The following is a 25,587-nucleotide window of genomic DNA, read 5'->3' as shown; positions in this document are numbered from 1 at the left end:
CTTTATTTCATACATTATGGTGTCCTAAAAAAAAAGAAAGAGATTAAACATCTCTGACACAATTTTACAAAGGAACATTATTTATTAATATTCTTGCAGATTTTTTGTTTTTAGTTTCAATCAATGTTCAAAAGGAATTTCAACCTTTCATTGCTCCCAAATTAGACTTCTTTTTGCAGTTACCTGGCTTGCAGATGTGTCTATCCATTTGCAAAATGGGACCAGGGCAGAACAAAGGTGTGTACATAGCTGAAGGAAGCACATCAAATGCAGAGAAGAGCTGGTTGACTGTTGGACTACATACCCTCAACTATGGGCATGAGCTGTTCCATGTAGCATGCCAGATGCACTATATGTCACTCAGTTTTGCCATTCCTTGTGAACCCTTTGCTAACCCAGTCGTTCTTAATTTCATCAGGCACTTCTTCTTACCAGACCCTTTAGACTTACCCCCTCAACATCCCTAGCTCATTTTTGCCTTTGCTAATAGGTCAAATTCTTCCAAATTTTTGTGGCTAAATTTGTTTAAGAAATTACTAAGGTAGTACACTTTCCAGGATGTTGGCCCCACTGAAGTGATGAGTCCAGTAACATCTTAGCCTCTTCTCTAGGAAGAGTTATCTGACTGCCCAATCATCTGGCCAAGTGGTCAGGAGGGAACTGGAGGAAATACCAGCAGGGAACAAAAGAGATTCCAAAACTGTTTTACAAGGCTTCTGGGGAAAAATAGTCATGCTAGAAGATCTCAGGATTATGCATCAGTGTGTTTAATAACTTGTGTGTGGAGGAGACCAGCAGACTGGCCAGTGTTCCTATTTATCGTTCTCTTGGTTGACTCCCTGTAAATACTTGGAGTTAGTCTTCCCAGCAGAAGCTACACACCTCAAATATACATCACTAAATATCTATCTGCTTTAGATTTGTGGGTTTCACAATGCTAAAATTAGCCTTTTTCTCTTTACTCTTTGTATATATGTGGTGGGAAGGCATATATTCGGTTAAGTGATAATAAGATTAAAAGAAAACATAATTCTTCTGATGGTGGACAACTCATAAGGAAGAATCCTAACACTTATAGTAGTCAAAGTTTTCCAGAGTAATAATAGTAATTTTCCAAGAGAGAGGTAGAAAGATAAAGAAAAACTGATTATGAGAATGCTCAGAGGCTAAGGGCCAAAGAGAGCTCTAGTGTATGAGAGCAGAGAAAATCCATGTCCACATTCAAGAAGAGAGAAAGACTTCATCTTCCTTCCACCTTTTGGTCGTCTTTAGGCTGCTGATGGTTGGATGCTGTCTGCCCACACAGGTGAAGGTGTATCTTCTCTCCTCAATCTGCTCTTCTCTTCTGGAAGCACACTCACAGACACACCCCGAAATAAAGCTTCACTTATATCTGAACATCTTTTATCCCAACCAAGGAGATACAAAAACTAACTACCACTCTTCTGTACTATTTTGCAGTAACTTGTAAACAGAAATCTTAAAGAATATCCTTTGCAGGTCATGTTTTACATAAGAAAAATTAACCCTAATTTATAAATTTCACAAAAGCAATCAACATTAAAGAGAAAGATAAGACTCCTTCTGTCAATTATGACTACTGACACTAAATATTAAAGATATGGTAGTTGATGTGCTGCAAACCTCTTCATTTTGTAATAAGCGCCCTATGTGAACAGCATGACTTAACTCTCACAACCACCTTGTGAGGCAGGAGTTACTATTTGAGTTACACAGACACAAAGCCCCAGTTCATACAAGGTCAAATAGTCACTGTCCAGGGAACATACAACCTGAAAGTGCTGCAGCCAAGTTTTGAATGATATTGGATTATAAGGTCCTAGAAGACTGTGGCTATTTCTCTCTTCTTTATAAAATTCATAGAATTTATATCAATGCTTAATAATAAAGGATCTTAACATTTGTTAATGAAGTCATGGGTGAATAAATGAACTGCTATTTTTATTATTTCAAATAATGTGAATCTTCAATAGCTACAGCTCATGGAAGTTAACTCATTGTGGAAAATAAAGATGGGATGGAGTATACCAAACCAGATCTTAACTTGTTCTTAAATAAAGGGAAGCCAAATAGCCTAGATCATCCTTTGTTTTCTTATCACTGTGATAGTGTTTATTTAGAAAAGGGAGAGATTTTGATAATAAATTTTTAAAAACTAGCTTTGAGTTTTACTTAAGATGTCGTTTATTAGTGGTGAACTTTAGTGAAGAAAATGCTAAACCTCTACAAGAAGGGAGAATGATAGAGTATAGAAAATTATAATTATTTTCTCTAATAAGTACACTACTAGCTGCTGGTGGGGTTTTTGTTTATTTGTTTGTTTATTTGTTTTGCTTTGTGTGTGTGTGTGTGTGTGTGTGTGTGTGTGTGTGTGTGTGTGTCTGTGTCAGGTAGGAACTGGGGATTGAATTCAGGGGCACCACTGAGTTGCTTAGCACCTCACTTTTGCTGAGGCTGGCTTTGAACTCCGTGATCCTCCTGCCTCGGCCTCCTGAGCCTCTGGCATTACAGGTGTGTGCCAGCTCTACTTGTGTTTTAATTCACTGAACTCTGTTTATGAATAACTTTTATTCTCTCTTTATGCACTTTTTTATTTTCTGAAATGACTATTTCTGTCTTTCACCTTTCTTTGGTGTTGGGGGTTCTTTTCAATTGGCAGGTTATTGATTTATGTTCTAGATATCAATTTCTTATTGATTTTAAATACAGAAGAAATACCATTAACTTTATAGTTAATTTTTTAATAGTTAATTTTCTCATGTATATCTCCAGTCTCTCTAGAGTTCACACATCTTGGTGGTATTAGATAGAAGGCTGAATTCATTTTTTACCCCAAAATGAACCATTATTGGTCATGCTGTCTACTAAACAATTTGTTCTTTCTCAAATAATTGTTTATGCCAACTTTATCATGTATTCGGATCTCATATATTAATGAGTTTGTTGCAGAGATACCTATTATCTTCCATTAGTCAAATTTCCTATTATTACATCAATAAAACACCATTTTTATTACTAGGGTTTCACTATTATATTTCAATATCAGATGGGGTAAGCTTTTCCAGTTATTTATTTTTAAGGTTAACTTAGATATATTTAGCAATTTAAACTTTATTAGAGATTTGTCAAGTGTATAAAACCCATATGGTTACCAAATATTTGCATCAAATATTTATCAATTAACCTAAAGAAAATTGGTATCTTTAAAATGCTATCATTGGAACCCAGGTGTTTAACTCAGTGGTAGTGTTTGCCTAGCAGACCTGAGGCTCTGGGTTCAATTTCCAGCACTGTAAAATGATGATCCTAATGAATTTTTAAGAATGTTATCTTGTCTGAAAACATGGAAGTTTATTCATTTATTCACATCATTTTCTATGTCTTATTGGAGTTTTAATTATTGTCAATAGGGATCTTGTGATTCGAGTCAAGCTAATTCCTACATATATTAATACTTTGCCACATTATGGAATACTTTTTTATTCAAAGTTTTATTTATTTTATTCAAATTATCAACTAAACTGTTTTAGTTGATAATTTTCAGAATAAGGAAATAGTATTGATTTTTATAGAACATGTATCAGGTATCTTTGTTGAATTCTTATCAAGTCTCTTGGTTTGCTTATAATTGTATCACTTTGCCAGGTATAAAAATATCACCTTTAGTTATTACCCCTTCCATCATATCCTTACTATGGTTTGGCTGTGAGGTGTTCCCCAAAATTTCCTGTGTTCATGCAGGAATAGTCAGAGGTAGAGTGATTGGATTGTGAAAGCTGGAGCTGAATCAATCCAACCCTGTTTGAATGGACTGATCTGGGGGTAACTGTAGGTAAGTGGTCTCTCAATGAATCTACTTTCAGTGATCTACTATAGTGTATTTATGCTGATGAGGAGTCAGAAGCCCTAGTGGTATCCATCACTTAAATAGTGAAGAGCAAAGATTTGGCAGATGTACAGCATGGAGTACTTCTCAGCAACTAAAAGCAAATCATCAGGAAGGATTCTGGAGGACAGAGGAATAGGAAGCTCCAAGAATCTGTCTCCCCACCTAGACGACAATGGCACTGGCAGAATCTGTCTGGTGTAAATACTTGGAAGGCGGGAAACTTCCAAAGGAATGCATGGATGGTGCATTGCAGTTAATTTCAGATGGTTTTTCCTATTAGCACAATGGCAGTTACCCATTCCCCAGGACTCACTCGCATGGTAAGCAGATGTGCACACTTTCCTGGAGTAGTTTGCATATATTTTGTAGGAGATGGGACAGGCAAAAAGAATTCTGTCCTTCAAATATCCGTGCTTCTGCTTCTGATCACAGCAGTGCAGACAAACAACCTGTGGTAATTGTTTCCGTACCTCTCTTCATTGTTGGAAGCCCCTGCCCCTCTGGTTGAAGTGATTTGCAGAAATATTAAAGGGCTGGTACCTCATCACCACCATCCCCCATTTATTTTTCCCTTTTTTCCTTTTTGAGAGTCAACTATTGTAGAGCAGAATACTCAAAAGCAACTACATAATATAGGAAGACTTAGAAAGTTATCATACATGCCAGGGGTAGGCACAAACTCAGAAAAGATCTGAGAACACCTGAACTTTATACCTCAGGCTCATTTTCAGCCTAGAGAGAAACTAAAACAATGGGGGGGAAAAACCCACCACAACAACAAAATAAAACAAAACCCCAAACCCCAGGGACCAGGAGACAACTCCAATAGAGAGACAGGGAAGCATGGCCCATTCAAAGGAAAAATGTAAACCAAAGAAATCACCCCTGAAAAGACCTGCTGCTGGAGCTACCACACAGAATTTCTAATAACTGTCTTGCCAGGAACTAAAAGAAGATATGGAGATCATCCAGACTCTGATTTGCAAACCAAATGAAAATATCAGTACAGTGATAGAAAGACCAAAATTAACCTGAAAAGGAATTCTGGAGCTTAAAATGAAGACAACTAAAGTGAACACCTCCATAAATTCACCAGAAGAGGCAAAAGGAAGATTCAACCAGGTGAAAGGAAGAGAGGACATTGTCCTTGGAGGTAGAAAACTAAGGGGTCTGAGGAGCAGGAAAAAAGATGCAGAAAAGTGCACATAGCTGAGCAACTGGTGGACACCATCAAGCCGGGCCACTCATGTGCCATGGAGATGGGAAGAATAAGAAATGTGAGCGGACGGAGAGAAGTTTGGAAAAAATACTGTCTGGAAATGTCCCGGGTGTTTGACGAAGAAACAGATATAAATATCTGTGGAACTCAATAAATTCCAAGGAGGATACATGAAAGGAGGAACACACGAAGACACATTATTACAGGACTGTCAAAAGCCAAAAACAGCACTTCAGAGCAGCAAGAGAGAAGAGATTCCTTATCTACAAGGAATCACTTATTTATTATTCTTATTAAATAATCATTAAAGAATAAGACCATCAGCTGATTCTCACCAGAAACCTGGCCACAAGCTGATGTATTAAAGATGCTAAAAGAAAAAAACAAACCATCAACCAAGAGTACTATATCCAGCAAAACTGTCCTTCAAAAGTAAAGAAGAAATTGTGATTTTTCTATAAACAAAACCTAAGGGAGTTCATTACCACTAAATCTGCCCTACAAGGGAGTCCTGTAGGTTGAAATGAGGAAAAACAGAAACTCAAAGGCACATGAAGAAATAAAGTTCTCAGTCAAGGTAAATACATGGGCAATGATAAAAATTATTATTAATGAAATAATGGTGTATAAATGCATTTTTTAAAATTTTCTACATGATTAAAGCAACTAACACATTAAAAGTAATCAACCTAAAAGCAAATAATGTAACTTAGGGTCACAATTTTACATTTGCTTTTCACCTAACTTAAGAGACCAATGCATTAAAACTATTGATTTATCTTTTTGGACCCTCAATGTATAACAATATAGTTTTGTGGCATTAACCATCTAAAAGAATGAGGACAGAACCATTTTAAGAAAAGCTAGAGTTTGTGTATGTCATTAAAGTTAAGCTGGTATGAATTGAAATCAAAGCATTACCACTTCAGGACTTTAAATGTAACCCTCGTGTTAACAATAAAGAAAATTACTGAAGAATATACATAAAAGGTAATACGAAAGGAATTTAAACATTTCACTACAAGAAAAATCGACTAACTAAACGCAAAAAAGAAGAGAGCAGTGCAGCCTGGTGCAAGGGCACACCCCTGTAATCTTAGCAGCTTGGGAGGCTGAGGCAGGAGGGCCGCAAGTTCAAAGCCAGCCTCAGCATAAGTGAGGCGCTAAGCAACTCAGTGAGACCCTTTCTCCAAATAAAATACAAAATAGGGCTGGGGATGTGGCTCAGTGGTCCAGTGCTCCTGAGCTCAATCCCGGGTACCCCCTGCACCCTCCCCCACAAAAAAGAGAGCAATGTAGTCCAGAACCAGGCGCCCGAACACGTACCTGGTGAGGGCTGTGTTGTTCCCAGGCGGGCACCTGTGACAGAGTCCTCCAGACTCTCAGTTTCAACATGTAATTTTGGAGAGTATTCCAACCATAGTAACTTCTGAGGTACATTTTGTTGTTCTTCCTTTTTAATTTAATGGTTACTTAAACAGCTTTAAATGCATGTCTTTGTCAAGGTCTATATTCAAATCACATTACATGACTTCACCGATTCTAGAAGAACTTGCCATCATACACTTTCACTTATCCATCTTAGTGAGTCTGTTTGCTTTCCCACATGTACTATAATGTGTGACAAATTCCATAATATGATTAATTTTGCTTTCTACTGCTTTATCTTCTACAGAGATTTAAGTATCAGAAGAGTACTGCACGAAAGAATGGGTAAATTATTAATGTTTTTGTTTTCTTTGTTGAATAAAGAACCATAAAGCATCAATATTTCAAAAGGGATTTTTAAAATTATTTTCAAATGCCCAAATAGTTATCATTTAGGTTGTCTTCATTCTTATTTAAAGAACTAGATTTAATGCTGGTATAATTTTCCCTCTGCCTTAATGACTTATTTTTGCATTTCTTGTAGTGCAGGACTGCCAGTGATATATATTTTCTGCTTTGTACTGTGTGTGTGTGTGTGTATTTGTTCTACTTTTTAAAGATTATTTGCATTTCTTAGATATACGTGACAGTAGAGTGTATCTTGGCATAATGTACATAGATGGAGTACAGCTTATTCTAATTGGGATCCCATTCTTGTGGTTGTACACAATGTGGAGTTCCCCTGTCATGTATTCATATATGAACATAGGAAAGTTGTATCCAAATCATTCTACTCTCTTTCTTATTCCCATCCCCACTCCTTCCCTTCATTCCCCTTTGTCTAATTCAATGATCTTCTATTCTCCCCCCCCCCCCTTGTTGTGGGTTAGCATTCACATATGAGAGAGAATATTTGGCCTTTAGTTTTTTGGGGATTGGCTTATTTCTCTTAGGACGATAGTCTCCAGTTCCGTCCATTAACTGGCAAATGCCTTAGTTTAATTTTTCTTTATCTCTGGGTAATAATAGTTCACTGTGTGTATACAGCACATTTTCTTTATCAATTCATCTGTTGTTTGTTTTTTAATTTTATTTTGATATTTTTCACTTAGTTTATTTGACACCTTTTCTTTCTTTCAGTATTTTAAATATACTGTGCCACTGTTGTCTAGCTTGTATGAGTTCTTAAAAGCAACTGGAGGAAGAAAAACCCAGTAGATACAGGACTGAGTCACTAGACTCCAGCTACTCTTTCACTTCATGTGCTTGTGACTAGGAAGAGATGGGCATCTTTATGAGCATGCAGTGGGAGATTTGAATGTGCTGTCATTGAAGAAGTTTCCTTTCTCCCTCTCAATAAATAGTTTTATCATGTTCAGAGGAGGTAGTTTTCATCATGAGGTTTTAATTTTTAAGTATTTATTTAAATAAACAAATCTAACACACACACACACACACACACACACACTCATACAGGCTCACATACCCCTCTCTGAGGTGGTGGCAGTCTGGCACATTGTCAAGGCCTGGTACTCAAAGCAGAGTAATGAGGCTGAGAGAGAAGAGGCCTCCCTTCTGTCTTGCACCAAAGGTGAGAAGTCTTGGGGAAAATGTCTTACAGAATGGGGAGAACAGGAAAAATAATGAAATAAGGCTTGTGAAATTATGACTTGAATCGGTTTTAAATCATTCTGTTTTTTTTTCAACTTATTTTACAAGTAAAATGAATATTTATTGTGATATGATATTTATTGCTTCTAACACATATACTTTTCTATCTTAAAAGTTTATTTTAGAGGCCTGAATGCAAATGAGAAAGATTCTAGAATTTAAAGCTGAAAATATTTTATAATGAGCTTAAGCGTTCACTTGGGTGGTAAGGATATTGAAGTCAAGAAACTTTAAAGATTCACATTTGGTTTGAGAACAATATGATGCTACAGAATCCAGGTATGTGGATTCCTTTATTCTGCCACTTATTAATATTATTTATAAAAGTGCTTTAGGACTGTTTTTGGTTCCACCCTCGATCCTTGGCCGACTTCTCTTTGTTTAGAGTTGTTTGTACCACCAGACATACTGCTCTGACAGCCAGACCACTTGAAATCCATTCCACAAGTGTATCATCACACACACTGGACATCCTCCATCTTCCTGGCTAACGCCGGCCTGCCCATCGTCCATGATCATCTCAAGCATGAGTCCTTAGGAAAGCATTCCCTGATCCACCACCATCTATTTGGTGCTTCCTTCCAGGTCCACATGGCCATCACATGTTATTGACCATAGACTACCAAATCAATAGCTTCTTGCTTCTCTTCTTAACTAAACTACATGTCTGGGAAGGCTAAATCATTGATTTACAAGTCCTAATTTTTATTGCCTTGCTCTCAAGTGATATTTATACCTAAAATTGCTTACCTCAAAAACTTTAACCACTGAACCATGTGTGTGTGTATTCATGTTGTCTGTGTTCAAGTATGAATGATTATCTGGTTACTTACAAATCACTTTAAAATGTATGATAGGGGTAGGTTAAGGGCCCAAAACTCATTATTTTGAATGTGGCCTTCCAGTTGTCCAACCAACAGATGCTGAAAAGAATATTCTCTTCCCTCTGAGTGGTCTTGGAATACTTGTTGAAAATCAGTTAACCATAGACACATGGTTTTGTTCCTGGATGCTCAATTCAATCCTGTTGGTCTAAATGTTTTTGCTTATTTCAGTGCCATACTGTCTTGATTGAAATTATTTTGTGGTAAGTTTTAAAATCAAAAAGCATCATTTCTTGTATTTTGTTTTTCTTTTTCAGAATAGTTTTTGGCTACTCTGGACCTCTTGCAATTTCATATAAGTTTTCGAATCAGTTCATTAAGTTTTACAAACAAATTACATTGAATCTGGAGATCATTTTGTTGAGTATTGCCATCTTAACAATATTAAATTTTCTAATCCATGAACATGGAATGCTTTTCTAATTGTTTAAGATTACTATAATTTTTTCCAATTATTTTTGTTTTTAGAGAATAGTTGTGTACTCATTTTGTTTATTTCTGTGTATTTGATTCTTTTTGATGTTATTGGAAATGGACTTTTGTTTCATTTTTTGATTATTCATTACAAGTTTTTAGAAATACAATTGATTTCTTTATGTTTGTCTTCTATCTTATAACCTTGCTGCACTCATTTATTAGTTCTAATGGATTTTTTGGTTGATTCCTAAGAATTTTCTGTATAGAAGGTCATCTGAGATACAAATACAGCTTTCTTCCTTTCATTTTAGTCCAGATGTCCATTATTTAATTTTCTTGCCTATGTGTTTTAGTGAGAACCTCTAGAACAGTGCTGAGCAGAAGTGGTTTGAGAAGATATTCTTGTCTTTTTCCTGATCTTAGAGGAACCCCTTGTTTTACCTTTACAAATATTCTGAGTTGAGACCTTTCTACAAATCTTAAGCAAATTGAGAAAGTAGTATTTCTGAGGGATTGGGGGGGGCAGTAATTATAAAAAACTGTTGCATTTTGTTTTCATATTTATTTTGATATCCCTCATATACTCTTATTTGTATAGAGCTATGCATTAACATTAAGTGCAATACGCATATGCATGCATATATAATCTACATGAAATAGCATTTTATACCTCTTAAATCTTGCCTTGTTTTTTATATTTAGCATAAGTGACTGGATTTAAATTATTAAGTTTATTGTTTTCAAAGAGGAGATGCTGAACTTGAGGCCATTAGAGAGGCCTCAATTTTCTTCTGATAATCTTTCTACTTGCAAATCAAACTTATCAAGACGTATTAACTGCAGATATCTCATAAAGTAGTCCAGAGAAGGCTTGGACCCAGGCCGTGATAAAGCTGTGGGCTTAGAAGAGAACCCATGTGTCATAGTGGCTTGTGAAGAAAATTAGAACGCTTGAAGAAAGCCTCATTTTTCAGCAAATTGCTTTTTGTCCTTTATTTATTTGGCGGACTTCTGAGATTGTCCAAGTAGAAAAGCACATTGCTTCTCTTAAGTAGCTAATATGAAATTAGTCCAATTACAGTCCAGCGTGCCTGCAACTCTTCAGTCTGGAAATGCATGTCATTCAGTGGCACAAAGAATGGCCCAGGGAGGATGTGTCTGTTCACACTGGATGAAAACAAGTCATTGTCACAGGGCACCAGCTGGCTTTCCTGCCGTCTGCTGCAGGAAATGCAGGATGTTTGACTTGCTCTCACTCCCTTGTCTTCCTTCTTTTCTTCCTCTCTTCCTTTCCGTTCTCTTCCATCCCCCTCTCCATTCCTCTTTCTCTCCCTCTTACTGTCTCCCTTTCTCTCTTCCCTCCTTCCTTTCTGCTCTCTGTCTATAGTTCATCCACTTCTTTCTTTCCCTCCTTTTTTTCCTACCAGGTTTTAGTGTTCCTGGTTTGGACATAGCCTTTTGCTCGACACCATAGACAATAAAAAAGAAGAAGATCCACTCGTCAATTTTATTTCTCCACTTGGAAACGACAAGTATATGCACAAAAGGAGAAAAATGGCATCACATAAGTTTGGTATTGATCATGATAGAGGCAATATCTGATAGGGACATTGGAAGTCACTGGTGGAGGCAAGTTGAGATGTGTCAGATCTGGAACAGTTTTCTCATCATTTAAGGACACAGATCTTTGAAAACTACCAACTTGAATTTGTGTAGGTACATTATTTCTGCCTGCCTACTGTGAGGAAAGAATTGCAACTAAATGAGGTACCCTACTTTGTAAAATAGAAATAAAAATTACCATTAAAAAGGTGGCAACCATATATCATTTATTTTCTAAACTAAGACATTTTTGAGAGCAAAAGAAGGTATTCTTGATAACCATAAAAGGAAAAAGGGGCATAAACTGACTATCTTGGTCCAACCAAGATGAATGAATAACCTAAATGATTCTGATTGCTAATTATTTTTATCTTTCTTTAGGACATGGAGTAAAAGGTAAAAAAAATGGAAATGTATTACAATTTTAAGATATATATATATATATATATATATATAAAACATATATATATATATAACATATATATATATATATATATATATATATATAGAGAGAGAGAGAGAGAGAGAGAGAGAGAGAGACAGATGATTTTGTTTGAGTTTGGTTTGTTTATAAAGTTTGATTCTGTGACCAATGAGACCGTCTCAGCAATTATCTTTCCTCTGAGGGACCTCTAAATGCATTATTAGCTAGTGAATATTGGAGATGCAAAGGCCCTGCCCTGTGGTGGGAATAAGCTTGATGTGTTCCAGGAAAGCTCAGGAAGAGAAATGAGTAAGGAAGAGAGTGATGAGCTGGGGTGACTCATGAAGCCCCACTGCAGGGAGAATCCTCCCAGCAGAAAGTAATAAAGCACAGAAAAGAAAGACATTTATATCATAGATAGCGTACATCCCTACCCGAGTCCAGAGCCCAGGGCTGCCCTTACAGGCTTTGTATCCGTGGGTTTGTCTAATTTGGTCTGCAGGACTCTCTTTAACTCCGTGATGGAGGGGATGGCAGGATTCCACGGAGGACAGGTGAGGCTTCCGTGTGACAAGACATGTGTGAGGGCTTAGAATGTCCGCTGGACCAAGAGGAGGCACTCCAGTGTCCAAAACACCAGTGCTCCATAGTTTATTCACCTCAGCAGAACAGTGGCTTTATTGAAGGAAGACACAGCATGGACCCTGAGGTCGACTTCTGAGACCTGGCTTCTTGGCTCTAGATCTTTCTCCTGGCACTGGTTCATTTCAGCTCAGAGTTGACTGATATTTGAAGATCATTCATGGTCCAAATGAGAACTCATAAGTTCCATGGTCTGATGTAAAATTGTCCAAATACAGGCTTCCAGCTTCAATTTTTAGCGGTTGAAATGTCTGAACTCTTATAGCCTGCATGCATGGATCCCGATTTTGCCTGGGCAATATTCTAGGATCTTTCCAGAATTTTGTCCTTCAGGTGATAAAAAACTCAATGCACATTTATTGACCATTCCTTTTATTCCTGTGTTCATCTTGCTGAGAGCTTTAAATAATTTTTTCCCTAATTTGATTCTTAAAACAACCATGTAAGTGCAGAGGTTTGGGTAGCATAGCTAAGGTGGGGGCAGGGGTGCAGGATAAAAGCCCCTTGCTTGTCTGTGCTATGCTGCCTCCCCATGGGCAGAAGGGATTCTAGGCCAACAGCAGCTATTTCTGACAGAGACTCATCAAAGTCTCCTTTAGCCTTGTAACCTGCAAATCCTGCAGGAATAGCTGGGCTGGCAATTCTGCCTCTGCCAAAAAGGGGAGGGCTCCATCTCCCAGCAATCCGGATTTTCCTAGTGTTGATGCCACTCATGTGGAGGTCAGATGAGAACTCCCAGGAAAGAGCATCCTTCTCGGGTCACTGAACTGCTGCAGGTGACATTCATCCAGGAATGCCTGGGTGGCACTCTTATGACCTGATGTGTCCAGTGAACCATTAAGAAGGCCTAACCTATTTACAGAGTATGACTTTCCATCCAGAGCATCTGTGCTCTGCTCAGCTGTGGCAAGAACAGTACTTTTAACTCTGGTGCCAGTCTGAACTTGAGCCTGGCTAAGTGGCATTGAACATTCACCTCATCAGACCTTTACTGAGTCCAGCAAATTCATGGAAAGCCATTACAGGAAAAGAACTGGCTTTGGGCTGGCTGCTGTGTAATTTTACTCTGTCTTCTATTTCAAGGTGACTAGCACATCTCAGTTATCAAATTCCAGGGAAGGAGAGGCATTAAAACCAATCTAGGAAGGTAACCTCATTAGTAGTGACAGCATGGAAATATGACTTCTGGGGTCGCTGTTGGTGTGTTCTCTTCTCGGTTTTGGAAGTCAATACCTAAGGACTGGCTCCTAAAAAGTGCATTCCTCACTTCTTTTGGCATCCAGCACCCAGGCTTATTGAAAGGATCAGTTGGCAGTATGGGTATAAAAAGGTTTAATTCCTAAGCCAATATCTGTTTGTCAGTAGACCCCAACATCCATTCATAATCCCTTTTCCCTTAGCCACCTCCTAGCAAAATATGGTCATATAATGTAATTTTGTCCAAAGAAACAAAAGCAGACATTTCTGAAGGGCTTCTAAGAATATCTGTATTATACTGATAAGAAGGTCCTGCTTTTAGTTTTTCCTCTTTAGTTTTTCTTTCGCACAAACATGAAACTGTTTTTGCTTGCTGGAACACAGATGTGAGTTCTGTAACATAACAGCCATCATGTAACCATGAATAAATACATTAATACATGAGTGTAATTAGAAAACAATTCTTAGTACCTGGTTAGTTCTGAAAAAACAGGTCAGTATCCTCAGGGGTATTATTATCATTATTAGTTTTTTCATTATTATGAGCATGAGAAGTTTTAAATAATGATAATAGAGTGAAAAACCAAATTTATTGAGTCTTCAATAGCATTGATGAGCCATAGTCTGCATCACTATGACCAAAACACCCAGCAAAAACAACTTGGAAGAGGGAAAGTTCATTTGAGCTCAGAGTTTTATGGGTCTCATTCCACAAATGACTGACTCTATTACTCTGAGCCCAAGGGCAGGATGGAAAAAAGCAACTCACCTTATGATGGCCAGGAAACAGAGAGAGAGGAGATATTGTAATATGAGTTCCAGCATTAACCCCTGGGCCACAGGGAAGATGCACCCTTCAAGGGCACCTCTAGCCACACCTCACCTGTCTACAGTTACCACCCAGTCCACGCAAACTAGAATGGACTGATTAGATTAGTCTCATGATCCAATCATTTCACCTCTGAACATTCCTGTATCAACACAGGAGCTTTGGCGGGATACCTCATATCCACACCATAACAAGCCAATTTACTGCCCTAACCCACCTAACTTTGGACTTGCTGAAATATTCAACAAACAACCCTGTACATACCTGTAGCTCAGGTATTGTGTTACTGGTAGTCAAATCAAATTCAATCCTAAGAGATGCAACAGAGGATCTTTGTCTTACTGTTTTAGCCTGAAAGAGTGGTTAATGCTGGAACTCATATTACAATATCTCCACCAAATGGTGGTCGACCTCTGCCAAGCTCTCCCAGTGACTGGAAACTCAATACCTCACAAGGCCACACTGTTCCTGTCTCTGAGCAGATCTGACCCCTAGAAACATATTCCTTCTTCTGGGGAACATTCATTTTCCTGAATCCCAAAGGAAAAATAATCTCTGCACTGACCCTGTTATTCTTTTGTCTGTTGTAAACCCCAACAGGAGTGTACTTATGGTCTTTAAATATCAAACCAGTGGTTTGGAGGTACAGTGGTTAGATACGGGGTGTGATACAGTAGGTTGATGTTATTCTCTGCTCTCCACTGGCCTCTCCACATTCTTTCTCCGCTGTTATCATTTCTCTTGATGAGAAAAGGTTATTTTTTTCCCCTCAATTCTTCTTCAGGGAGTGCATCCCCAGGCTCAAGGTATTTTCTGTCTCTACTTTTAAAAAATATTTATCTTTGTTTCCATACTTATACTAACCTAATATTGAGGTATAAATGGGTTTTAGTAGTTTGTTTTAGTTAAAATATCAATTATTTTATCACTGGGATATTATTGGTTAAAAAAAAAAGTTCATATGTTGATGTCTGACCCAGTTCAAACTGGTCCACCTATAAACCACAGGGTGGGCATATAATTAAAAGGAACAATGTAAATCCCCCAAAAAGAATGCAAGGCTTAATTGCAGGAATGCACCCTGGGTGCACATTTTCGATTATATTTATGATTGGGCATTGGCTCACCCTCTCCCCTGTGATTTTAAATGCAGTATCCTCCATCCCATTTGGCCAATGCTCTTCATAGGAAATTGTTCTCATAAACGTGTTGAATGAAGCCCTCATGTAGATATGTAGGTGGCACTTCATAATTGATGGATACAGACTATGAAGTACAAAGGGAATTAGCTTACCCCACCCCCCAAAGTGTGCCACATAAAAAGAATGGGGGTGGGCAGGTGTTTCAGGGAGATAGAGAAAAACAAAAGTGACAACGTGCACCTGGCCAGATTCGTCTGTCTTCCATGACGGCTCCTTCTGTTTGGCAAGCCTTTCCCCCACCATTCACAGTTTTAATTTCCTTTTATACTGGTGTCTCTGGAATTCTGTAATATTTCATCCTTACCATCCAGTCCTGTCCAGATGAATGCAGAAGGGATGTTAGAATAGAAGGGAATGGGAGAAGGTTTCAACATTTCCTTGATGATGCATGGCCCATATGTCGAAGACTAAATCGAATTTTCTCTCTTCTTCTGACATGCTATTACCCCTATATGTCCTCTACCCTGATAAACACCATAAAGTCTCCCTTTTGGGTGTGGACTCTCACAAACATGGCATGGAGGGTTATTGTTAACTGCCCAGAATTGCAAGGCAAAAGAATCCCTGGAGCTTGACTTGATAACACATTTTGATTTCCCAGAAATCATCACGAGTAGAATGGGATATGCTCTTCACTACAATGGGTGCCTGGGAGCTGAGACACCAGATACATGTCTATTAATGAGAAGATGCCCGAGAAGCATCTGTTTGTGCCCCTATCACACTCTACCCCCAATGTCAAGACATACAGCGATAGTATGTTGGTGCTGACAGGGATCTCTTCCGGTGCACTGTTCCTTTTGTCTCAAATCTCAGAGTAGTCACAGAGCTGATGGGGAAAATAAACACAGCAGGTAAGAGCCCTGTGTTTCCAGGAGTCGGCAGATGGGTAAGAATGGGGCTACCAGGGCAAACTTCCATGTTTTTGATCTCCTCACTCCTAGGCAATCACGTAGCTCTGAGTGAGTTTCTAAAGACTCCTGGCCTAAATTTTCCCATCTATTAAACAGAGACCATAAAGCCATTTTCTTTAAAGATTTTTCTAGGAATTAAGGATAATGTCATAATGTTCTTAATGTTTTTATACAGTGATGGCCACATAGTAAATGTTTAGTAAATACTAGGAATTGTTAGTTATCCACTAAGTGACTAGCAAGGATCTGTGCTGTGTTGAAAGCAGGATGAGATCTGGAAACGTTAATCCAAACACAGAGTCCCTGAGGTCACTCAAGGAGAAAGTAAGCTAAACGGAGAACAACAACATGGTGTCATCAGTTCTGTTAGGGTAGCCACGGGAGTATCCTGAGGTCAAAGGGAGCACGGAGCTCATTGAGGTGTGGAGAAGACTTTCTGAAAGAAGCAATGTATAGAGCGTTGGGTGCTAGGGAAGCAGAGGGCAGGGGAGGTGAAGGAGAGGGACTGTCCCAGGCAGAGAGGACAAGACCTCCAGAGGCTGCAAAAGCAGCTTGCAATAAGGTACCCTGGGGCTGATTTAAGGGACAGAATAAAATGATGTGGGAGAGGAGCACAGCAGGTGGGAGCACAGGGAGAAGGCAGCCTGGGGGATGAGGGTGACCTGAGTTCACTCAGGAGGGGGTTACTGATTGGATTGACATATTTCAATGGAAGGCAGGAGGGGGTACACAAATGAAGGAAGGCCCCCCACTTTGGGTTGCCTGCTTTTGCAGCCTCTGAGGCTTTCTGGATACCTTTCCTTGGACAGCTCTAGAGGCCCTAGACTTTGGGCCCCAGAGTCATAAAGGGAGCTGGTATTCCAAGCAGTCAAGACAGGGAGGTCTGGTTTGGACTGTTCCTCTCCATCCTCAATACCGCAGTGTCAGGTGTCAGAGGGACAGCTGCTGCTGGCTCCTTCTCAGCAGTGGTGGCTGGAGGCTTTCCGCCCTGGTCTCTCCAGCAGCATGGCTGGGTTTGCCAAGGCAGCCCTTCCAAATGCCGGAGAGGCACTGCCTCCCTGGTGCAGGTTCTGGCCTGTCCGAAGGGCTGCTTCCATCAGCAAAGTCTTCAGAGTCCAGATCTTCAAATCTTTCCTGGCTTTTTAAAAGTATATTTTCCAATAATGATGTAGACATTCAACCAATATTTGTTGAACCTGTTGGTCTAAAGAAAAAGGCAAAAACAATGAATTTGGATTCAGAGCTCCACAGCTCGCACAGGTCCTGCCTCAGCCACTAACCAGTGACCTGACCTTGAACCAACAGTAATGTTCACATACCTCTGCTTCCCAAGGACTGCAGCTGCCTGGTTTCTAAGTGAGTTTCCCTTTACATTCTCTTGTTCTCTCTTCCAATCTTAGAGACGAAGAAGGCAAAGTCAGATGTACAGGAGGGTTTCTGTACCATCTGTCAATTCATTCATTACCCCAGATATATAAGAGGATCTTTGTTTTCTGAGACAGCAAAATGCTCCCCAGTTCTAGTCATGAAATATCCTGCCTTAAATGCTGAGGAAGGAAAACACAGCCTGAGCTGGCTCCACGGGCCTAGCTGGTTTTAAAGGGAAGACCTCAATTCTTTCTCAATTCCCTGTCCCTCTTCCCAGTTTGAGTCAATCAAGGGGATGAAATAGCTTCTCTAAAATTAGCTAGTAGGGTCCTTTCATCTTGTATTCTTTTGAAATGGGAATTTAAACCCAAGCCTCAAGGACCTGAAAATCTAGTTTTTCTTCCACAAACTTGTGGAACGTCTGGACTGGCTCCCTTACCAAACCAACACAAGCGTTTCTCAAGTGGGTTGCCATTTTTATCTCAAACCACCCCTTTGGAGGGAGGTGACTGAAAATGTATCGACCAAGATTCTGCACTTCAAACCACGTCACGTTTCTCTCTGGGGTTTCATGTATCAACTCCTTTTACCCAGGACGTCCAGGGAGCCCTGCGTCGCCCTCATTGTGGGCTTGTGCTGGATGAACATGAAGTGCAGGACGGACGGAGCCGTGCGTTCCTGGGCCAGGGCCTGTGGGGCTCTAATGTGCACTTTCAAATTTAAATGCTGAGGCAGTCGATTCCTTGGCCACCACCACAGAGCTAACAATCAGGACAGTGGAAAGGAAGCCAGCTCGTGGGATTGGCCACACGTCCACCCCACAGCTGAGGTGACTCCCCACGGGGCGGTCAGCCATGATGTGGGGCTGGGGCACAAAGGGTTTCGGGTCCCACTGGTCCTGTGCAGAGGGAGCTGCTGTGGAATCATCAGGCAAGGGGAAGGTGTCCTCTACTTAGCTACCTGGTGACACTGCGCAGTTCTACCTGCAGGCTGCTGGCCAGTGAGGGGCAGCTGTCCACATCGCCAAGTCCTAGGTTGCAAAGCTCAACATCACCCACGAGCAGGCACGTGCAGAGCAGGGAACTTCTCATCACTGGAATAGGCTGGGTTCAAATGTGAAATATTGATGAATAACCTTGGGCCAAGTTCTTGTCTGATCAGAAAAACAGTTTTCTCATCTATTCTTACACACACACACACACACACACACACACACACACACACACACTGCCTTTAACAAACCACCAATCAATACTAATGATGATCCCAATAATAAAAATTAAGATATCTTGAGGGGAAATCTCGTCCTACGGTTAGGGTCAGATAGATGAGGGGCGGAATACCACGTCTGACATTCACTCTCCTTGTGCCTTCTGAGTTTATGGATTTTTTTATTTTGTTTTTTATTTTCTACTTTAAAGCAGGGTTGTAAAGTCTACCTGAGGAAAGGGTTCCTCTGAGTATTAGAAATATTGTATAAAAAGCATCAAACCCGTTGCCTGGCAAACAGCTGACATGTCGTATATAAGGCCACTGCCATGACACCTCACTTTGTTCTTGGGTTACACAAGGAAGTTGGCCCAGAGGACCCCTGAAATCTGTTCTTCATAAGTCTGCGACACTGGGTTCCCTAATCCCAGGGAGCTCAGAAAAAACATTGCAAACACAAAAGACACTTGTATCACCAGGCGTTATTGCAGAGGGCCAAAGCCCACCGGGCAGCCCTCCTTCTTGGCCCACGTTGGTTCCTTTCTTGGCCACCTCCCCAGCTCCCTGGAGGGATACCCTTGCAGCCTCCCCTGACCTCTGGGGGATGATGTTCACTGACTTCTAAACATGCACCCGGAGGCAGCATCTCACAAGCTGACCAGGACGGAAGTGCTCGGAAGCCTAGGGCCGAGTTCCTCTGCGCCACGTGAGCACGTTCAGTTGTCCTGCCACCTCATTCCCAGGGCTTTGGATGAACTCACTCCCCTCCTTGCGATGCAGGATGTATAGTGCAGGAAGCAGTCATTAATATTCACACCCCACCCAAACTTGGCATTCTGTGGGATGTTTTAAATTATGGAGGAGGAGAGGATAAAGCTGAACACATTTATGTTATGTAACTTTTTTTTTTTTTCCCCCAAAAGGATTAGCTGTACTGGGGACACACAGCTGTTCTTTCCACAAGTCTCTTCAGAGCAAGCTGCAGACAATGGTAAGAACAGAAAGCTTAAGAACAAATTCTGCATTCCTCTCTTCCTGGCTGAATAATCACTCTGCAAATTCCTGAACTGAGCAGGAAATGTGTTCAGCTGAAAAGAGGGGAGCACGGTCAAGGCTGACTGACGCCGTCCTTCTCCACGTCAGCGAGCCCTGCTCTCCTGCAGCCCTGGGCAGTTGATCCACATAGTCACTTCGTTCTCAGTGCCTTGCAGGGACTTCTAGGGTTCTGCTTGTTTGTTTCTCTTCCCAGCGTTTGATGTGCCAGGACACTACTATGTTAAAGTTTCAGAGCATGTTACATCAGACGGGCATTTCCCATGCCATCAAATCAACAATCATATTCAATCGTATTCGGTTTTGTACTCATTTTTCACACACAATTGTTCAAGTCTTAGATCTCACAAAGTGAGGATCTCCCTTGAGAGTTACCCCTCAGCTTTCTCTCAGGGGGACGCACTGTTCCCTTTCCTTTTCCATGTGGCCTGGGGATTGACCAATCCCATGCCCCATGGTGGAAATTTCAGCAATGAACAAAATAGAAACCAGCCATGCCCTCAAAAACTGACATTCTCACAGGGCTCGGTGGTGCAGGCCTGTAATCCTAGTGGCTCGAAGGCTGAGACAGGAGAATCACGAGTTCAAAGCCAGCCTCAGCAAAGACGAGGAGCTAAGCAACTCTGTAAGACCCTCTCTCTAAACAAAACACAAAATAGGGCTGGGGATGTGCCTCAGTGATTGAGTGCCGCTGGGTTTAATCTCCAGTACCATCTCCCAAAACAAAACAACCCTGACATCCTCGTGGCATGAGATCGATAGATATATTATAGAAAGAGGTAGATAGATATATCCATACTATATATACACAATGAGTGTTATAAAGAAAACAAAGCAAAAATAAAGCAAAATAGGGAGATGATGACTTGGGGAAGAGGGCTTTTCTGTAATGACATAATGAATGCATATCAACCAACAAAATATACTGTGAACCATTTGGACATGTGGGTGCACTTGCACCTCAGCATGGGGAAAGCTCAAAGCCTAACCCAGCAAGTGAGCTCATGTTCCAGGAAGGAAGCTGTTGTGGGAGGAGCAGAGGCAAGAAGGCGCAGAGTGGTAAGAAAAGAGGCTGGGCAATCACCAGGACTGGAGTACATCAGGAAGCCCTGTCAGCCATGGGAAGAGTAATGGAATTGATTCAAATTGTGCAAAGAAGCTTCTGGGGTTTCAAAATGGTGCAGTATATTAAAATTTGCATTTTCAAGCAAAACTTGAGCTGAAGAACAGACTGTGGTGGAGTCCACATGGAAACCTGCAGACCAATGGGGAGATGACCATGGGGTCCAGGTAAAAGAAGACAGGGTCTGGATGGGATGGGGGCAGTGAGGCTTGGGAGAGATGGTTGAGTTATGCATATATTTTGAAGTTAGAGGAAGCAGAATTTTCTCATTGATTGTAAGACAGATGTGCAGGGAGAAGAGTAAAGATGGTTTCTTGCTTTGGGTCATGAACTCAGAGTAAAGTGAAGTTATTATTTAATAAGACAGGATACATCAAAGAGGAAGCAGATTTGGGTTTGGGTTTATCAGTTGTGACTTTTTTTCGTATTTGTTGTGTCTTTAGCATTTGAAACTGCTGACCTTTTGTTTCTTGTTGTCTCTTTCACTATCTGCATCTACCACAGTCTCCTGTTTTTATCTGCGACTACTTCTGCGAACTCCTCCTCCCTGGATCCCACTCCTCTGCTTACCTACTGGGAGAGTCTGTTCTGACCTAGATCCTCCTAGCTGTGGGTGGCCCTGAGACCTCATCCATACATCAGCTCTGAGTGTCATGACTCTGCTGACCACTGCATGTGCCTATCTTCAATCCAGGGTCCCTGGGGCATCTACTACCAGAAGTCACACAAAGACCATGGGTGAAACACTTTCCTGCCAGACTCATTATGTTGACAGGCTTCTCTTCTTTACTGCTCTTCATAAAAACCATGATCACCTGTCCAGTTGCCTGGCTAGGACTTGGGATATTCTAAGTTCCCTATTTTCACATACCATATCCCACATTCAAATAGCTAGAAAATCCTACCCATCCTAAGTCTTCAACATATTTGAAAACTGTCCCTTTTTCCCTGTGGTTTCCACAATACAAGAATATCCACTTCCCAGTGCCCTACAGACTGTGGTCAAAATGACATTTTCAAGTCACAGATCTGAACATGTCATGCTGTTATTCAAAACTGTTGAATGACTCTCTTCAGCCATTGGGACTGAGTTGGAACTCAAGGTTCTTAGTGATCTGTCACAGCACAAATGTCTTAGCAAAACTCTTAGCTGATACCTGGTATTTGCTCTTGAACTCTTTCTTCCCTTTACAGAACTAGCCCTTTTTGCTTAAAACAAAGTGCCTCTCATTTAAATAACAAGGAGTTTGCACCTTTAATTGTCCTAATAAAATGTCAGAACATAAATGCTCCAGATGCCATTTGAAGATGAGGGCTCAGCCTGGCTTCTCTGCTGCCTGTGGAAATCTTGCTGAGAGTTGCTTTCTCTCTGAAATGGAGCAGCCATAGCAAACTCTGGTGGCGTTTTGAACTGGGCGGACATGGCTTTCTTAGTTTGGCCTAAATAAGTCCAATTGAATTCTTTCTTTGTTAGTTTCTTGCTCTCTGCAGAACTGGAAGACTAGGATCCATCAAAGCTACCAGCCAGTCCAAATATTTAGTGCAATTTGTCTTTCTATCATTGCAAACAAGAGAGAGATGGTGACGTTAGCTCTTGGCAGCAGGGAGAGTTTATTATTATCTTCTGCTCTTTACAAACCATATCACAAAGATAAATGTAAAAAAAAAATAGCAAATTAAGATTATGATTATCCACCAAATAGCATCTAAATGTAAAAGGACACACAACACATCATTTATATTTTATCCAGCAGTAAGGCTTTCCCACCAATGGTTTAAATATTCAATTTCTCTTTTTATAAGAACTATTCTTATCTGGACAAATAAAATTCTGTCGGTGCCTTCAAAGTCCCAAGTTCAAGATTTTGGGTATGGTTATGTCCATAGGCTGAGTATTTGAAAAAAATCTTTCAAATGAGCATGTATCTATTTGTATGTCTGCATGAATGTGTGTATGTGGTTGTGCAAGGGTAATGGGGGTGATGCTTCAAGCATTGTTTATAAGGAATAAAATCAGATGAACTTTAAGTTTCCTTTGGATCCTGAGAATCTGTGAAACCTGAATTCCATTTTATCTCCCAACTCAGTAATGAATGCCTGGGGCAAACCCATCCTGCTGAATCTGTTTATCTCCATGGGCAGAAGGTCAGGCTATGGCACTATTTTAAATGGATATTAAAGGATGATTGGCATTGCCTGTGACGGAGGAATTACAATGGCCTTTTGCAGATGCCAAATGTCACTATGTCCTCTAGGCTCTGCCTAACATCTGTGGGAGAAAGTGAGCATGTCATTTGAGGAAGTGGAGCCAGATCAAGCCACTGCTCTGTTAAATGACATGTCTCACGAGCAACCCTGCCTCACTCTCTCTGGAAGGAGGACATGAGCATCTGAGTGGAGTTCCAGCTTCCTGTAAAGGCCAGGACTGTAAACTGTCCAGAGTTAAGAGGAACCTCAAAAAGCAGTGACGTGGTCCAGAAAAGAGAGTCTCTGGCTTCCCGCAGGCCAGGTGTACACCAGTGTTATCATCCGTGGTGTGTTTCCCTCAATACTTCGCTCTCTCATTTGATTTTTCCATCTGCCAAAGCAGATGTCCATTCATCTATTCAACAATATTGGCTGAACATCTGCTATGTGTCAGAAATTACTCTAGTTTCTAAGCAGTCCATGATGGATAAAGCAGAGAGCAGAGGTGTGGTCTCCCCAGAACATAGCCATCCTGTGTATCACAGTCCATGAGAGCACCGGCGACCTCTTTTCCAGTTATCTGGACAAAAGGGTTTGATGAACTACACAAAATGTCTGCAACGCAGAGATGTGGCCTTGTGCATCTCGGCACACCCAGCTCCTTGCCTGGTACTTGCTCTTTGACTACAAATCCATTCTCTTATTGTTCCTCTGTACCCATCCACCGCTTTCCTTCTGTGTTCATAGTGGTTTACTAGCTCTCTGAAGAGGCTTTGTGACCCCTTCCCCTGAATTTTTGCTCTCATAATGTTGTGGGTTGAATTATGTGCCCCTCCCCAATATGTTCAAATCCTAGTGCCCCATACCTGCCTGTGAAGGTGATCTTATTTAGGGACCATCTTTGAAGATATAAATAGGTTAAAGTGGGGTCATCTGAGATTAGGGTGGGCCCTAACCCAGTGATTACATTTTTTTTTTTTTTGGTACTAGGGATTGAACCCAGGGGTGCTTAACCACTGAGCCACATCTCAAGCCCATTTTTTATATTTTATTTAGATACAGGGTCTCACTAAGTTGCTGAGGCTGGCTTTGAATTGAGATCCTCCTGCCTCAACATCCCAAGCCACTGGGATTATGGGCATGCACCACCGTGCCCCCATGACCAGCGCTCTTATAAAATGACAGAGAGTGAACAGAGACTCGCAGATAGAATGCCCTGTGACCACGGAGGCAGATTGGATGGGTGCCCCTGCAGTCCCAGGATTGCCAAGGACGGCTCTTCCCTCAGAACCTTCAGAGATAGCTGGCCTCTGCCAGTCTCTTAATTTCAGACTTCCCAGTTCCTGAACCCTATGATAATAAATCATTCTTATTTCAGTCCAGTTTTTGGTAGCTTCTCTTTTACAACAGTCTTCACTGAGGAAGTAAAATAAATAAGCTCTCTCATTTGAACTGTGAAAGGTACCTCTTCTTCAAAGGCCCAGCTTAAATGCCATGTCAGTGGCTCACTTCCCAGAACCTACCTCCTGAGAGGCAATTTGTGTGCCGTATGTCTCCTTGCATCTTATGGGTTTCTTCATAATAATAATAATGATGATAATAATAAAAATTAAAGAAAAACTACATTCATGTAGTACTTTCAAAATCATCAAATGTAATAGTCACAGCAAGTGTGTAGGGTTGGAAATGAGGATGTGCCCCTCATGCTACAAATGAAGAGAAGAAGAAGACAAGAAAGGTACCTAGAGACTCACAGGCAATTCACGAACATGGAGGGCACCCAGGCCCCATGAACTTGTGTCGAGTGTTCTTCCTGTTACACTTGCCGGTTTTGCTGATCAGGAAGAACTAATGTCCCAGAGATCTTTCTTGTCTGTGGTGAACACAGTCGATCAGTTAAACTGCATTTTAATCATTTGAATTCTTAACTGATGTTCTTTCTCAAGTTCCAAAATATGTCTGGAAGTTCAGATTCGTAGAAAGCACCATGCCTGACCAATAAAATGACCTCCATAAATACCTTCCAGTTGCATGTACTCAACTTATTGCTGTTTCTGTGCAAATTATTCAAGCCTGCTCTTCCCCAGACTTCTGACCAGTCCTGGAGACTTCTTTCAGGAGAACACCGAATTACAATTCCATGGAAGCAGATGGGGGAGGAACAGAGGGATTTTCCATTATGTTCCTCCTGAGAGATATGCTTCACTCCCCCACTTCCTCCCAGGTCTAGGAAGCCTCATCACCACCAGGGACAAGAGCTATGAGACACTCAGCCCAGGAGCCTGAATCCCCACTAGGGCCACTGTCTTTGAGAGGCCAATTGAGTGACAGGCGAGTGTGGCTTCCACATGCCAGAGGGAAGGATCTG

General features: G+C 40.8%; 1 long non-coding RNA gene across 1 annotated transcript in view; it reads left to right on the top strand.

Annotated features, from left to right (window-relative positions):
• Positions 1 to 25,587, top strand: part of LOC144365404 (uncharacterized) — a 46,618-nt gene that overhangs the window by 13,215 nt on the left and 7,816 nt on the right. Inside the window, exon 2 of the long non-coding RNA XR_013423788.1 lies at positions 19,780 to 19,847. This is a non-coding gene — a long non-coding RNA (uncharacterized LOC144365404). The remainder of the gene's footprint in view (positions 1 to 19,779; positions 19,848 to 25,587) is intronic.

The sequence above is a fragment of the Ictidomys tridecemlineatus genome, chromosome 7 (assembly GCF_052094955.1).
Source record: "Ictidomys tridecemlineatus isolate mIctTri1 chromosome 7, mIctTri1.hap1, whole genome shotgun sequence".
Classification (NCBI taxonomy): domain Eukaryota; kingdom Metazoa; phylum Chordata; class Mammalia; order Rodentia; family Sciuridae; genus Ictidomys; species Ictidomys tridecemlineatus.
Note: the sequence above shows the minus strand (reverse complement) of the source record. Positions and strands in the feature narration are given on the sequence as shown.